This window comes from Sturnira hondurensis, unplaced genomic scaffold, assembly GCF_014824575.4.
Source record: "Sturnira hondurensis isolate 20B ecotype Veracruz unplaced genomic scaffold, ASM1482457v3 Scaffold0021214, whole genome shotgun sequence".
In the NCBI taxonomy this organism is placed as follows: Eukaryota; Metazoa; Chordata; class Mammalia; order Chiroptera; family Phyllostomidae; genus Sturnira; species Sturnira hondurensis.
The window spans coordinates 7,863,609-7,877,841 of NW_028093845.1; the positions used below are offsets into that span (position 1 = coordinate 7,863,609).

General features: G+C 41.3%; 1 protein-coding gene across 2 annotated transcripts in view; it reads right to left on the reverse strand.

The window, feature by feature from the left end:
* The window catches only part of SGMS2 (sphingomyelin synthase 2), an 83,792-nt gene that overhangs the window by 52,499 nt on the left and 17,060 nt on the right, over positions 1-14,233 (reverse strand). For both annotated transcript variants that reach the window (XM_037031856.1, XM_037031855.1), the window contains exon 2: positions 3,430-3,566. The gene's annotated coding sequence lies outside the window, so the exon portion shown is untranslated. The remainder of the gene's footprint in view (positions 1-3,429; positions 3,567-14,233) is intronic.

The following is a 14,233-nucleotide window of genomic DNA, read 5'->3' on the forward strand; positions in this document are numbered from 1 at the left end:
TTACCGCAACACTGCTTAAGAGCAAGGACTGGTTGCAACCCAAGTGTCTGTCAATAGGTCACAATCTAAATTGCGGTACATCCATACAATGGACTATCTGTAACGACTGAGGAAAAAAAAAAAGGACAAGGAAGCTCTCTTGGTACTGATGTGTTAAAACCTCCTACATTACGCTAGGTGAAAAAACATACATTGCAGAGAAGTATAGTTTGTTATCTTTACAAAGGGGGCAAACATGAGTTCCCATTCATAGTTGCTTGTCTGTGCACAGAGACACAGGAATGATGCATTCGACTCTGACAAAGAGGCTGGGGAGGGGATGTTAGAGGCAGAATTTGGGCAGAAGCTATAAACCTGAAAAAAATGTCCTAAAATGGTACACTTGAAAAGTAACTCCTCTTTCNCTGCGCACAAAGTAACTTACCGCAACACTGCTTAAGAGCAAGGACTGGTTGCAACCCAAGTGTCTGTCAATAGGTCACAATCTAAATTGCGGTACATCCATACAATGGACTATCTGTAACGACTGAGGAAAAATAAAAAAGGACAAGGAAGGCACAGAAAATAGCATAGATGGTAGGTAGAAAATAGATAGGGGGGAGGGCGAGAATAGTGGGGGAAATATAGAATCCAAAGAACTTGAGACACGTGGTTATAAACTAAGGGGGGAGAAGGGTGGGGGAGGGAGGGTGCGGGTGGAAGGGACTGAAGGGGGGGAATAGAACAACTGTAATGGTATAATCAATAAAATATATTTTTAAAAAAAAAGGACAAGGAAGCTCTCTTGGTACTGATGTGTTAAAACCTCCTACCTTACGCTAGGAGAAAAAACATATACTGCGGAGAAGTATAGTTTGTTATCTTTACAAAGGGGGCAAACATGAGTTCCCATTCATAGTTGCCTGTCTGCGCACAGAGACACAGGAATGATGCATTCAACTCTGACAAAGAGGCTGGGGAGGGGATGTTAGAGGCAGAATTTGGGCAGAAGCTGTAAACCTGAAAAAAATGTCCTAAAATGGTATACTTGAAAAGTAACTCCTCTTTCTTTTCTAAGCCACAGTGACCACAACCTGGCATCTTTCTGTTTGTTTGTTGTTTTAATAAGCTTCTATAGTTTTGCAATGATTCAAGCAGAACATACGGTTATTTTCTTTCTAAATCAGGTTCCAATAACCTTCTTTTCCTTTTGTGCCTGGCTGCCGTCTTCAGGGGGTTTTCCCCATGACACCTGAGCCAAGTTCTCTGTACCTCCCTTCTCCCATTTGTTTGCTGAAGATATATGGGAGTTTTTTTTTTAAAGCTCCATGAAAGCAAGGATTTTGTCTTGTTCACTGCCCTCTTTGCAAAACTGAAAAAAGAGTGTTCAATACACAGAAATTCTTCGGTCTTTGTTGAATAAATGAATTCTTTTCTTTACCTGGCCTAAATGGGAAGGACAACCAGGCAAAGGGAGAGACATCACGGGGGCCAAACATTGAGAAATAGCTGTCACCCCCGGTATAGTAACCGAGGGATCTGGTCAGACTGCTGAGGGGCAGGGGAACCCCATCCAACAGACAGGCTGCACGTCCCCAGAGAAGGGAAGAGTTACAGGACACCCCAAGGCTTCCCGATTTTAGCAGCAGCTGGTAAAAGAGCCTGCCTTCCCTGAGAAGGGAGGGAGCCCTGAGAGGGGCTGGGATGTGCAGAAGGCAGCCCAACACTGAAACCAGAGCTAGGGCTTGATAGGCTTCCATATCCCCAGGGAAAAGTAAACAACTAAGCAGCTCATGACACAGTTTGCAGGGAACCTGCACAGAGATGGAAAGATCGAAACACACAGGGAACAAGGCGACGCCCTCCTTGAGCAGCTAGAAAACCCTCCTACCTGCTTCCAGATCATGGCTGTGGGGGGACGGGCCAGGGCACAGTGTGGGGCTGATGTGCACGGTGGACGTTAGCCCGAACTGGCTAACAAACTGAACACCCCCCCAGAGCGTGGGACTTGAGGGTGAAAGATTTAAAATGGAGTGGGTGTGAAAGCTGGCTCTCTTTCCTTCCTTCTTGTAAGCCTAGCCAGGGTTGGGGGGCCATAGTGTTCCCAGGCCAGCAGGCACTGCAGACCAAGAGAGGTGCCTGAAGCCAGGCTGTGACCAGGAACCAGTTAGGCTCCACCCTGTGCACAAAGCAGTGGCGGCAGCTGCTATTGCACAGTCCTGCCTGGCCAGGCACACACAGGCTGGAGAGAGGTGCCTAGAGCCAGGCTATGACCAGGAACCAGCCAGGCTGCCGGGACAATCATGCTGCAGCGACCTGCATATCCCAAAGAACAGTATTTTTAGTGGGAGAAGGGATTCCAGGTGCATCCTTGAACAGAGCTGGCAAGAGGTGGAGGGGTTATTTGCCTTTGGGTGTTTTAAAGGGAATGGGCTTTGAGGCAGAAGCCTATTACTCTTCCAAATTGCATAAGCTTAAAAAAAAACAACTCTCTTTAAAAAAACAGTGCCACTGGAATCTGTGGGCATCGGGCAGCAGAACCCATGTGGCTGTTCAGTAACAGTGTCAGCCCAATATAGGCATCAGAAGCCCGGGAACATTCCTAGAATTACTTTGAATTTTACAGAAAACAAATAACCCTACAGAATGCTACGCTGAATAGTGACTCAAATATTCATAAAAACTTATTTTTAATTAAGTTGGGACTCCATGGTCCTGGGGTCCATCTTACAGCTGAAGTCTTTTTAGGCAAACACCACGCTAACAAGTAATGACGAAAAAGAATAGCTACCATAAGAGTCAAATGAGCCCCAGTCACAAGGTGCTCAGATATGTAGAGGAAAAAAGAGAAAATATTTTGTATTAAAAATGCAACTGCTACCTTTATTTTCAAGAATAAAATTATCACTGAAATTAAATTCAAATTAGCACAGACCGCGGGTTGCCTTGCACAATGTCAATCACAAAAGAGAAAACCGCCTTCCTCCTCACGAGGACAGAATAGGTACAACTACCACGCTGCTTCCACCTTGGTTTAAATAACCAACGATAAACAGAATAACACTGCTAATAATAGTTGTAGTAACATTGCCAAACAGGGGCAGAGCTGACTGATGTTTCTTTGAAGATTTCTGGTGCCACACACTTTTCCAAGTGCATCACTAATGCAGCTAACTGAGTGCTATTTCTTAGCAGAAATGGAATGAGGTTCAATGTTTTGATGTTGCCACTATTTCTCTTGCTGGCATGGAAGACAACAATCCAGCAAGTAAGGAAGCATCCTCTTACCTGAAACAGCTTGAAATCTAACCCTTTTCTGATAATAAAACAGAAATTCTCATTGCCGAGGCATTTATGAAATGAATGTCTTAACTGGAAAGAGAAGCCAGCAGAGAAGTTGCAAGACAACTGGGAGGCAGCCAAGCTCCTGTTGATGGAAATTATACTTACAATACAGCGCCAGGAGATACCAGCTCTACTGTGTGCAGATGGTGCCCAGTGATCCCATGCTGGTCCTCACAGCAGACAACCCCAGTCTACCATCCAATACCTCTCTGCAAAGAGCAGTGCAGGGCAGAGGACAACCGCTGTAAAAGGCAGAAGAAGTGAGAGGTTAAATAAGAATGATGCTTTCTTGTAATATTTTGTTGGTTTCTGGGGGTGGAGGTAAAATCAAGAGCTATCCAATACTGTCCCCAGGAAAACACTGGCTCTAACAGGTACCAGCAGGAAAGCAACTGGACCCTTCATTTGTGGGCATTTCCTTAATACATGACAGGCCCAATGCAGAGACGGAGCAAATTCCCTTCGCTCATGATGCCCACGTTCTCACACAGGAACAAGCTACAGTAATAGGTTAACAAAAATTGTGATGTCTCCTAGAGAAGTCAGTGAACAATAGAGCAAAGCTAACGTGGCTGGTTTAGAGCAAACAGTGCAGGAGTCTGTCTGAGAAAATGCTATTTTCGTTAGGACAGTAAGTAAAACCTGGGTGGGAGTAAACGTATATTGCCACAGTCCAGAGGTCTCCAGCTCACAGAACCACAATGTAAATACCCTACGGGCACACCCTGAGATCAACTAGCCAACTGCAGTCTTACACACACAGTAGTTGATCTGTGTCTTTTAACCGCCTAACAACCCGCTGAACAATCACAGGACATACACCTGTCTGCAGCCAGAAGCTGATTTTCAGTGAAGATGCCACTTTCACCAGAAATATTCAACTGTTGGAAGAGGCTCGAGAATGAATGTGTCATTCCTAGGTACAGACCCAAGAAAAACAAAAACATGAGTCCACACAAAAACTTGTATGAAAATGTTCACTGCAGCATTATTCATAAGGGCCAAAAAGTGGAAACAGTCCCAGTGCGCATCGACTGGTGAACGGATAAACAAAATTTGGCGTATCTATAAATAAAAAATATTTGGCAATAAAAAGAAGCGAAGTGGCGATACATGCTTCAACATAAACAAACCCTGACAACACCACGCTAAATGAAGGAAGGCAGTTTCAGAAGAGCACATGTTATATGATTCCATGTATGTGACATGTGCAGACAGGCAAATCCACAGAGACAGGAAGTAGGTTAGCGGTTACCAGGGCCTGGGGGGCAGAGGCAAACAGGAAGTGAATGGCAATGGGTTTCTGTTTGGAGGTGATATAAATGTTCTAAAATTAGACTGTGGTGATGTTACAGAATTCTGTAAATACACTAAAAACTAGTCAATTGTCCTCTTTACAAGGTACTATTTATGGTAGGTGATTATATCTCAATAAAGCTGTTAGGAAAATAAAAGCCCAAAAGTACATGTGAAATGCAGTACAGAAATAAAACAAACCTCTACTGGTCAAAAATGCCATGTTCCGGTAAGGCCCATAATAAGAGGTAAGCAGCTTAGTTTTCTACTTCACTTACCTACAATACCCTCATTGGGACATGCATAATAACCCTTTGGGAAGACCACTCCACCCTTGGAGGAGGTTTTTCTCATTTCACTTGGAACCTTACTCCAGCTATGACCCTCCCTCCCGACTTTACTCACAATCCCCACTAACCTGACCCTACTTCCAGCCACTGCCCGATTTCCCTGGACTACAATAATCTCTTCGTTAACCCCCACCCCAATTATCCACAGCAGTCTTTCTAAAATTTTACTCTCCTATTTTAAACCCTTCAGAGGTTCCCAATATTAAGACACTTCTACAGCACAGAGGTTATTAGGAAAAAACGGTGTACACTCATATTCGGTCACAGGAACTGAAGGGGTCACGTGGCTCCTGATGTCCAAGGTGCTCACGCATGCAGCCTCCAGGTGGCCCCACACAGAGCCTGCCCCCGTCTGCAGTGGCGGCTGCAGCGTGACCACCTGCCAGTGTCCTCACTGGGCTTGTTATGTATCCGCCAACTTGAGTGACTCACTCATAAGGATCAATTTAATTACCCATTTATAAAGTCAGGCGAAATTAGCTTAGAGCAGCAATTTTCAACTACTGTTGAATTTTTAAAACACACAATACCTGACTATTTAGTCAGGGCCACTGACCTCCTTTCCCTTAGATTGTCCATTTTTTTAACTGCCAATAGCCAATATGACAATAGTCCTCTGGTGTGTGAATGAATCAACACTATACCTATTTTTTTTGTCAGATGGACAAAAATATATATTTTTGGTGTGCCACAGAATGTTAGTAATTACTTCATGTGTGACACGAAATGAAAAGATTCAAAACTGCTGGCTTAGAGAAATCCTGATTAAATGAGAACTAGGCTAACAGAGATTTGTCAAGGAGATGCATCCCGAAGGTCCAACGGCTTTCAGGTCCCTACACACAGCCACACGGAAACAAGCCAAGTCTAAAACTGGGAGAAGCCAAAAGTCAAGTAGCTCACAAAACAGCAACATCTTGTTTCTTAGGTGGGACGCCTAAGTCAAAAGAAAGAAAAGCAGATAAGTTGCTCTTGGTCCGTAACTTAAGTCTATAGACAACGGCAATCGACTACAACATGGTATTAATGATGTTAATAATGTCATCAGCTCACACATTTTATTCAATTACATAGCTCAACATGACTTTCACCTAGTCAAACTGAAAATGTGTGCCCTTTTCAAAAAGACTTAAAAAGGGGGTGCATGGTAGAAGAACCCCACTAACTTAGCTGGGTGCTTTAACAGTAAAATAGTATCATGAACTCGCACAGTGTTTTCTAATTATAGACTCTCACATTTAAAATATCTTGAAAGGTCACTGTGTACTTTCCTCTGCCTAATACAGGCTGCATTCAAAACATCCTAGAAACAGGACTTTTTTTAAAGCTCAGAGAGGAAGGTTGAACAACAGATTAGAAAACCCTGTGCCTGCAACCTCCACTTCCTACAGTTTTTCTGTTGGGTCTTCCATGAAGAAACAACGGCCAACCTAGTTCTTTCCTTCATGACACGAAGTTGTTACTGTTCCATCCACACTCCTGAAACCCCTTCACGGTGCAAGTCATAAGGAATGACATGAAGGTCACATACTATCATAATCGTGAAACTTAAATAATTATTTAATTTCAGAAAAGCTGTTCACACCTTCTGCAACAACCGGCAATAAACCCTTTATACCTTTACACTGAAACTGAGAAAGTGTTTAGAGCTGCTCTCCAGAGCTGCTGTAACATACATTCCTAGTATTTTATAAGTGCCCTAAGAATGTGACAAAGATGGAGCTCTGAGTCCTGACGCTGTTACAAACACCGAAAAACTGGGAACGACTGTGTCCCAAACTTGCAGACCACTGAAATGAACTGTGGTGACAGATGCAACGGAACAGTGAAATGCTTCTTTGCCATGTGTGGCAGAGTGTGACAACTTCATGACAAAGTCATGTGTATGTGACCCTATTTATCCTGATTTCTTAAAAGCTGAACAGGTAAGCGTGCACGTGCTGGGAAGACAATGTGACAGATATAGGGATGACTTAAATTCTCCTTTTGCCTCCAGGTTTAACATTTCCTAAAACAAACTTGAATTGTCATTGTCACTAAAAAGTTAAGAGAGCGAACCACACGATTGCGGTTCGATTCCCAGTCAGGGCACATGCCTGGGTTGCAGGCCAGTTCCCAGCAGGGGACTCACGAGAGGCAACCATACATTGATATTTCTCTCCTCTCCTTCCCTTCCCCTCTAAAAGATAAATAAATAAAATCTTTAAAAAAAAAGTTAAGAGAAAAGATGAGTTAAAAACTCCCAAGGCAAATTTCCAAATATCAGCTACTTTATTAACAGTCTCTAAAAAAGGCTTGTTGTGATAGGTACCTAGTCTGTTTAAATTATGTACTGAGGATAAAAATAGTAAGCCTCAATTTTTCATTTTGGTCACTAGGGGTGGGCTGAGCAAATAACACTCTGCCCTGAAAACTTAAAAGTTTTCTTTCCAGCAAGGTGCCATTTGTGGTGATGCAGCACCAGGTAGCTAAAGGTTAGTCTCTCCTGGTAAATATAGCATAATTACATAGTTACATAAAATTAAAGTAAAAAATGTACATATTTACTGTGATTATTATTCTTGCTCAAACAAAATTCTCTTTAAACATAAACTAGAAAAATGAAAGTAGAGATGGATAAATATGAGTGAAAATAGAAACAAATTTGGGAGGGGGGTATTATTAGAAATAAGGAGAACCCTGGCTGATGTAGCTCAGTGGATTGAGCATGGGCTTGTGAACCACACGATCGCGGTTCAATTCCCAGTCAGGGCACGTGCCTGGGTTGCAGGCCAGTTCCCAGCAGGGGATGCTTGAGAGGCAACCATACATTGATATTTCTCTCCTTCCCTTCCTCTCTAAAGATAAATAAATAAAATATTTAAAAAAAAGAAATAGGGAGAAAGTTCACCTCCGGTCAGTGAGGGAGGTCACATGCTGGGAGGCAGGGTTACTCTTCAGGACACACCTAAGCATTGTAGACCTAAAGGCCCCTGCAGGGTATATGACTGATCAGATCACCAGAACGTGCAGACTAGTTCTCATCCGGGTGATTGAACTTGCACCAACTCTTCAGCTCTTGCTTAGGAAGTTTCCTTTAGACTCCCTGCCATCCAGTCTCTTAGTTCTGTAATACATTTCCTCAATTTTTAAAAAAACTTTTCTCTCTCCTAGTTTTTCATTATCTTGAGATTTCTAAGAGGCTGCTTACTCGAGCCTCCTCACTAGTTACCAGCAGTTTGTTTCTCTTGTGAGAAACTTGTTTTAGAAAATGAATAATCTGTACATACTTTAACTCTTAAGAGTTTATTTGGTTACTACCCATATCAGACACCATCACCCCAGGTTTCCAACATTTCCTCTAAGAAATTCAAAGCAAATTACACATTGGCATATTTACATAATTCCCTACTTCACACAGCAGCATCTCTGGCGATCTTTTAAGTCTTGGATGAGGTACGATGTTTAGAGAACAAAATGACACTCAAGAAATAAACATTAGTACCCCAAAGAGCTATTTGGTATCCAAATAAAGGAGCAATTGAAGTACCAAGAGTTACTGAAAAAGAGGAAGAAGAAAAAAGGAAGTGAAGAAAGGTCCCACAAGTTGAAGTTTGTGCAACTGAACCTTGAGCAAAATGAAGGAAGATGAAGCAAAGTACCCAAATGCCTGATATGATAAACACATTTTAGGGACAGGCATCAGAGGTGAGTAGCAAGACTGAACCCAGAGGTCCTGCTGGTGGAACCCGAGGCATCATTCCGGCTCTAATGAGCTGTCACCAAATGGATGGTGATGTTGACCAAGTCAGTCAGTCAGTCCCCTGCTACACCTGAGGACACAGGAAGGAACAGTTTAAGGAGTAAGCACTTTGAATACCATTATTAATAACCATGCTACTCTCTTGCTTTCGGAGTACAATCCACAGGCTTTGGATACTGAGATTCCACCAGGATCTCAGAATATGGTGCCGTTAAAAGAAGGGTGAGCTTTGGCAGCACAGGGAAAAAGAACCCTTGAGGTCCTCCACCAACTAACTCCCTAATGTGTAAAGCTTGTTACAGGGAAGATTAAAGAGTAATTCCTATTCATCCTCACAGAAAGGTGTACAGAGAGTAAATAATCCCACCACACTTCTGTACAAACAAAAATGAGTAAAGCAAATGCAAGCAAGTATACCCTCCCCAGTGAGAAGAGGCACATTCATTTTTCACTTCTCACGGTACCTCGGCTAAACTGTAATAATGCATTACTTGTTCAGCTGCTCAAATTGGGAGTTATGGGAAATAGGATAAAGATAAGTAAAGGGGCTTTAAGGGGGAAAGAACACTGGCAAAAGAACATTTTATTATAATCAAGAAGTCTGGTTTCAATCTGAATTCTGATGTTGCTAATTGTGAAACTTTAAAAAAGCACTTTAGCAGATGCAACAAGCGGAATATCAGTAAAGATATATAAAACTCAACAATACAATCAATCGACTAGATTTAATGGACATCTACAGACTACTTCATCCCAAAACAGTAGAATTACACATTCTTCTCAGACTCACAAGAAAATTCACCCAGACCCCTGACTGGGTGTGGCTCAGTGGGTTGGGCACTGTCCTTCAAGCTGAAAGGTCGTCCGTCTAATTCCTGGTCAGGGCACATGCCAGTCCCTAGTTGGGGGTATACAGGAGGCGGCCGATTGAGGCTTCTCTCATAAACTGATGTTTCTCTCTCTTTCCCCTGCCCTTCCTCTCTTTCTAAAAATCAATAAATGAAATCTTAAAAAACAGAATAAAATTCACTAAGACAGACCACATTCCAGGCCACAAAACACACAACAAATTAAAAAGAATGGAAATCATACAACGTCTCCTCTTAGACTACAATGGAATTAAACTAGAAATCAGTAAAACAGAAAGTTAGCTGGAAAATTCCAAAATACAATACTTGGACATTATATAGTCCTAATTAACCCACACAGGGCAGTGAAGAAATCTAAAGAAAAAGGTTAAAAATAATTTGAACTAAATAAAAATGAAAACATAACTTTTTAAAATTTATGATGTAGCAAAAGTGGTGCTTGAGGACAATTTATAGCAGTGAATGCATATTTTAGAAAAGACAGTCTAAAATCAATAACCTAAGTGTATACCTTAGGAAACTAAAAAATGAAAAAAGCAAATTAAGTCCAAAGTAAGTAGAAGAAATAACACAAAATTGGAGCACAAATCAATGAAATTGAAAACAGAAAATCGATGGAGAAAAATTAATGAAGCCAAAAGCTGGTTCTTTGAAAAGATCAATGAAATCAATGGACCTCTAGGTAAACTAAGTAAGAAAAAAAGAAAGAGAATACAAACTACTAATATCGGGAATAAAAAGAAAAGACATCACTACAGATCCCACGGATGTTAAAAGGATAATTAAGGAATACTATGAACAACTCTGTCCACAAATTTGGAAATACAGATGAAATAGACCAATTACTTCAAAGATACAATCTGCCAAAACCCACACAAGAGACAAACCATCTGAATAGGCTACAGCTATTAAAGAAATTGAATCAATAATTAATAAGCTTCCAAAGTAGAAAGCACCAGGTCCAGATGGGTTTACTTAATGAATTCTACCAATATTTAAGGAAGAAATGATACCAATTCTCTATAATCTCTTTCAGAAGATAGAACCAAGGAGAATATCTCCTACTTCATTCTATCAGGCCAGCATTACCCCAATACCAAACCAGAAAAATCTATTACAAGAAATCTACAGACCACCATTTCTCATGAACATAGATAGAAAAAACCTCAACAAAATAACAACTGATTCCAATGATGTATGAAAAGAATGATATACCATGACTAAGTGAGATTTATACTAAATACGCAAAGCTGGTTACACATTTGAAAATAAATTATTGTAATCTATCACACCAAGGGGCTAGGGAAGAAAATCATATGATTATATCAATAGATGCAGAAAAAGCATTTGACAAAATTCAGCATCTACTCATGATAAAAATTCTTAGTCAACTAGAAAAAGTAGGTGGGAACTTACACAGCTTAATAAAAAAATCTACTACAACAAAAAAATCCTGAAGCTATTATCCCACATAATGCTGAGAATCTCAAAGCTTCACCACTAAAATCAAGAACAAGGCAAGGATGTTCCCTCTCCTCTGCTTTTTAACATGAAACTGAAAATCTGAGCTAGTATGATAAGAAAATGAAAGAAAAGGTATACAGTTTGGAAATGAAGAATTTTTTTCACAGAATACATGATCATCTATAGGAAAAACCTGAAATAACTGATTAAAAAAACACCCCTTAAAACTAATTAGCAAGTATGGCAAGATTGCAGGATACAAAGTTACTATACAAAAGTCAATCACTTTTTTATAAACCAGCAAGGAACGAGTACAATTTGAAATTTAAAACACACTATTTGCATTAGCAGCCCCCCTCAAAAATGAGATACTTATGTTGAAATCTAACACAGTATGTGTAAGACCTATATGAGGAAAACCATAAAACTCCGATACAAGACATCAAAAAGAGCATGCAGAGATATTCCATGTTCACGTACAGAAGACTCAATATCGTCAAGATGTCAGTTCTTCCCAACTTGAACGAGAGTCAATGCTATCCCAACCAAAATCCCAGCAAGTTACTTTGTGAGCACTGATAAAATGATTCTAAAGTTTGTATGAGGGGGCAAAAGACCTTGAATAGTCAACTAAATTTTGAGAAAGACTAAAGTCAGAATGTTCACTAGCTTCAGACTTACTACTGTTTAAAGCTACAGTAATCAAGACAGCCTAGTGTTTGTGTAAGAACAAACAAGTCAATGGAACAGAACGGAGCACCCAGAACTAGATCCCTGTAGACAAAGTTAACTGCTGACAAAGGAACAACAAAAACACCATGGAGCAAAGACAGTTTTCCCAATAAGTGGCATGGGAACAACTGGTCACACATGAGGAAGAAAGGAGAGGGACAAGGACGGGGAGAGGGAGGAGAAGAAGAATTTAGACACAGACCTTGAACCCTCTACAAAAATTAACTAAAAATAGATCATCGGCCTAATGTAAAGTGAAAAACTACAAAACTTCTAGAAGACAACATAGCAGAAAACTAACTGACCTTGGCTATGGAGGTGATTTTCCAGGTGTAACACCAAAAGTACAATCCATGAAAGAAGTAACTGACAAACCAGACTTTACAAAAATCAAAACCTGTGCTCTGTGAGTGGCAACTTTGCGAGAATATCACAAGCAACAGACTGGGAGAAAATATTTGCAAAAGACACATCCGGACTATAATCTGGACTAAAATACACAAAGAACTCTCAAAACTTAACCACAGGAAAACAAACATCCAATGAATAAGTGGGGCGAAGGCCTGAACAGACCTCATTAAAGCAGATATACAGGTGGCAAATAAGCATATGAAAAGAGGCTGCACACGTATGTCACGGGGAAATGCAAATTAAAACGGGAGCAGCACCCCCATTAGCACAGCCAAACTCTGGAACAGTGCAGACACCAAGTGCTGGGGGGGGTGTAGAACAACAGACACCCCTATTCACTGCTCGTAACAATGCTATATGACACAGCCAGCGACATACACAAACTCTCTCGACTTTCTGATCCAATTTTCTGTAAACCTAAGGACAGGTTGGCAGTTTACTATGAAACAACTTATTTTCACTGTATGATCTAGCGATCATGCTTCTTGGTATTCAACCCCAAAGAGTTTGAAACATGTTAACACAAATACCAGCACAAAGATGTTTACAGCAAGGTTACTCACAACTGCCAACACTGGCGGCGCCAAGATGTCCTTCACAGGGTGAACGAATAATCAAACCATGATACATTATACAACAGAATGTTGCTCAGTGATAAAAAGAAATGAGTGATCTCAAGCCACAAAAAGACATGAGGGAACTGTTAATGCAAAATGCTAATTTAAAAAATAATAACCTAAAAAGGCTACAGATGTATGATTCCAACTATGTGGCATTCCAGAAAAGGCCAAACTACAAGAGACGGTAAAAAAAATCAGTGTGCCGGGGGAAGGGAGGGATGACCAGATGAGGCACGGGGGGATTCGTAGGATGGTGGAAACTATTCCGGGTGGGGCTGGAACGGTGGACATACGCCACACATTTGTCAAAACCAAGACAGTCTACAGCAGAGTGAGCCCTGATTGCAACTAAGGCATTTATCTAGTAACGGTGTAGCGATACTGGCCCATCAACTGTGACAAATGTACCACACTGATGCAAGACGTCAATGATGGGAAACTGGGGGAGGAAGGGACATGACGGGCAGAACTCCACACTCTCTGCTCATTTTTTCTGTAAACGTAGAACTGCTCCAAAAAATAAGACTGATGAACTTACCAAAACAGTGCTCCTCAGAATTACATGTAAACACAGTCATACTTAAGATAATATTTTTTTTCAAAAATAAAAATAAGAAATACTCCAAATATCGTGATTTAAGCTGTCAAGCAACACTCGAACATTAATGGCAGAACAGCGCTCAGTTAACAGCTTGAGGAACAACGAAAGTTTGCTCCAGCACAACCATTGATCTAAACTTGCCTTATAGCTCCAAAGCACTTGAGGCTTCTAAATGTAAAGCACATTCTAATCACTGCTTAATGTTGATGAGCCCCTCGTTGCCACCACAGGCCGTCACACTCTACACACACACACACTCACTCGTTCCAGCGGCCAGAAGGTGGCACTCTAGCTGCCCTACCGGCAGGATGCATCTTTTGCCTGCTGAAATTAAAGGTCTTCAGTGTGCAGCATCACACACACAGGTGGGGGGCTTAGCACAAATGTGTAACGTCCCATTTTCAAAGTTGTGCCCTGATGAGAGTACACCTAAGACTTGCTTTGCTTCCAAAATGACCTCTTTACAACATCCCTTAAGAATATTCTTGTAGCCAAAGACTCACTTTCATGGGGNACACACACACTCACTCGTTCCAGCGGCCAGAAGGTGGCGCTCTAGCTGCCCTACCGGCAGAATGCATCTTTTGCCTGCTGAAATTAAAGGTCTCCTTCAGTGTGCAGCATCACACACACAGGTGGGGGGCTTAGCACAAATGTGTAACGTCCCATTTTCAAAGTTGTGCCCTGATGAGAGTACACCTAAGACTTGCTTTGCTTCCAAAATGACCTCTTTACAACATCCCTTAAGAATATTCTTGTAGCCAAAGACTCACTTTCATGGGGCCCCTTAAGTGATGGTGTCCCAAGCTGTGGGCCTCAAGGAA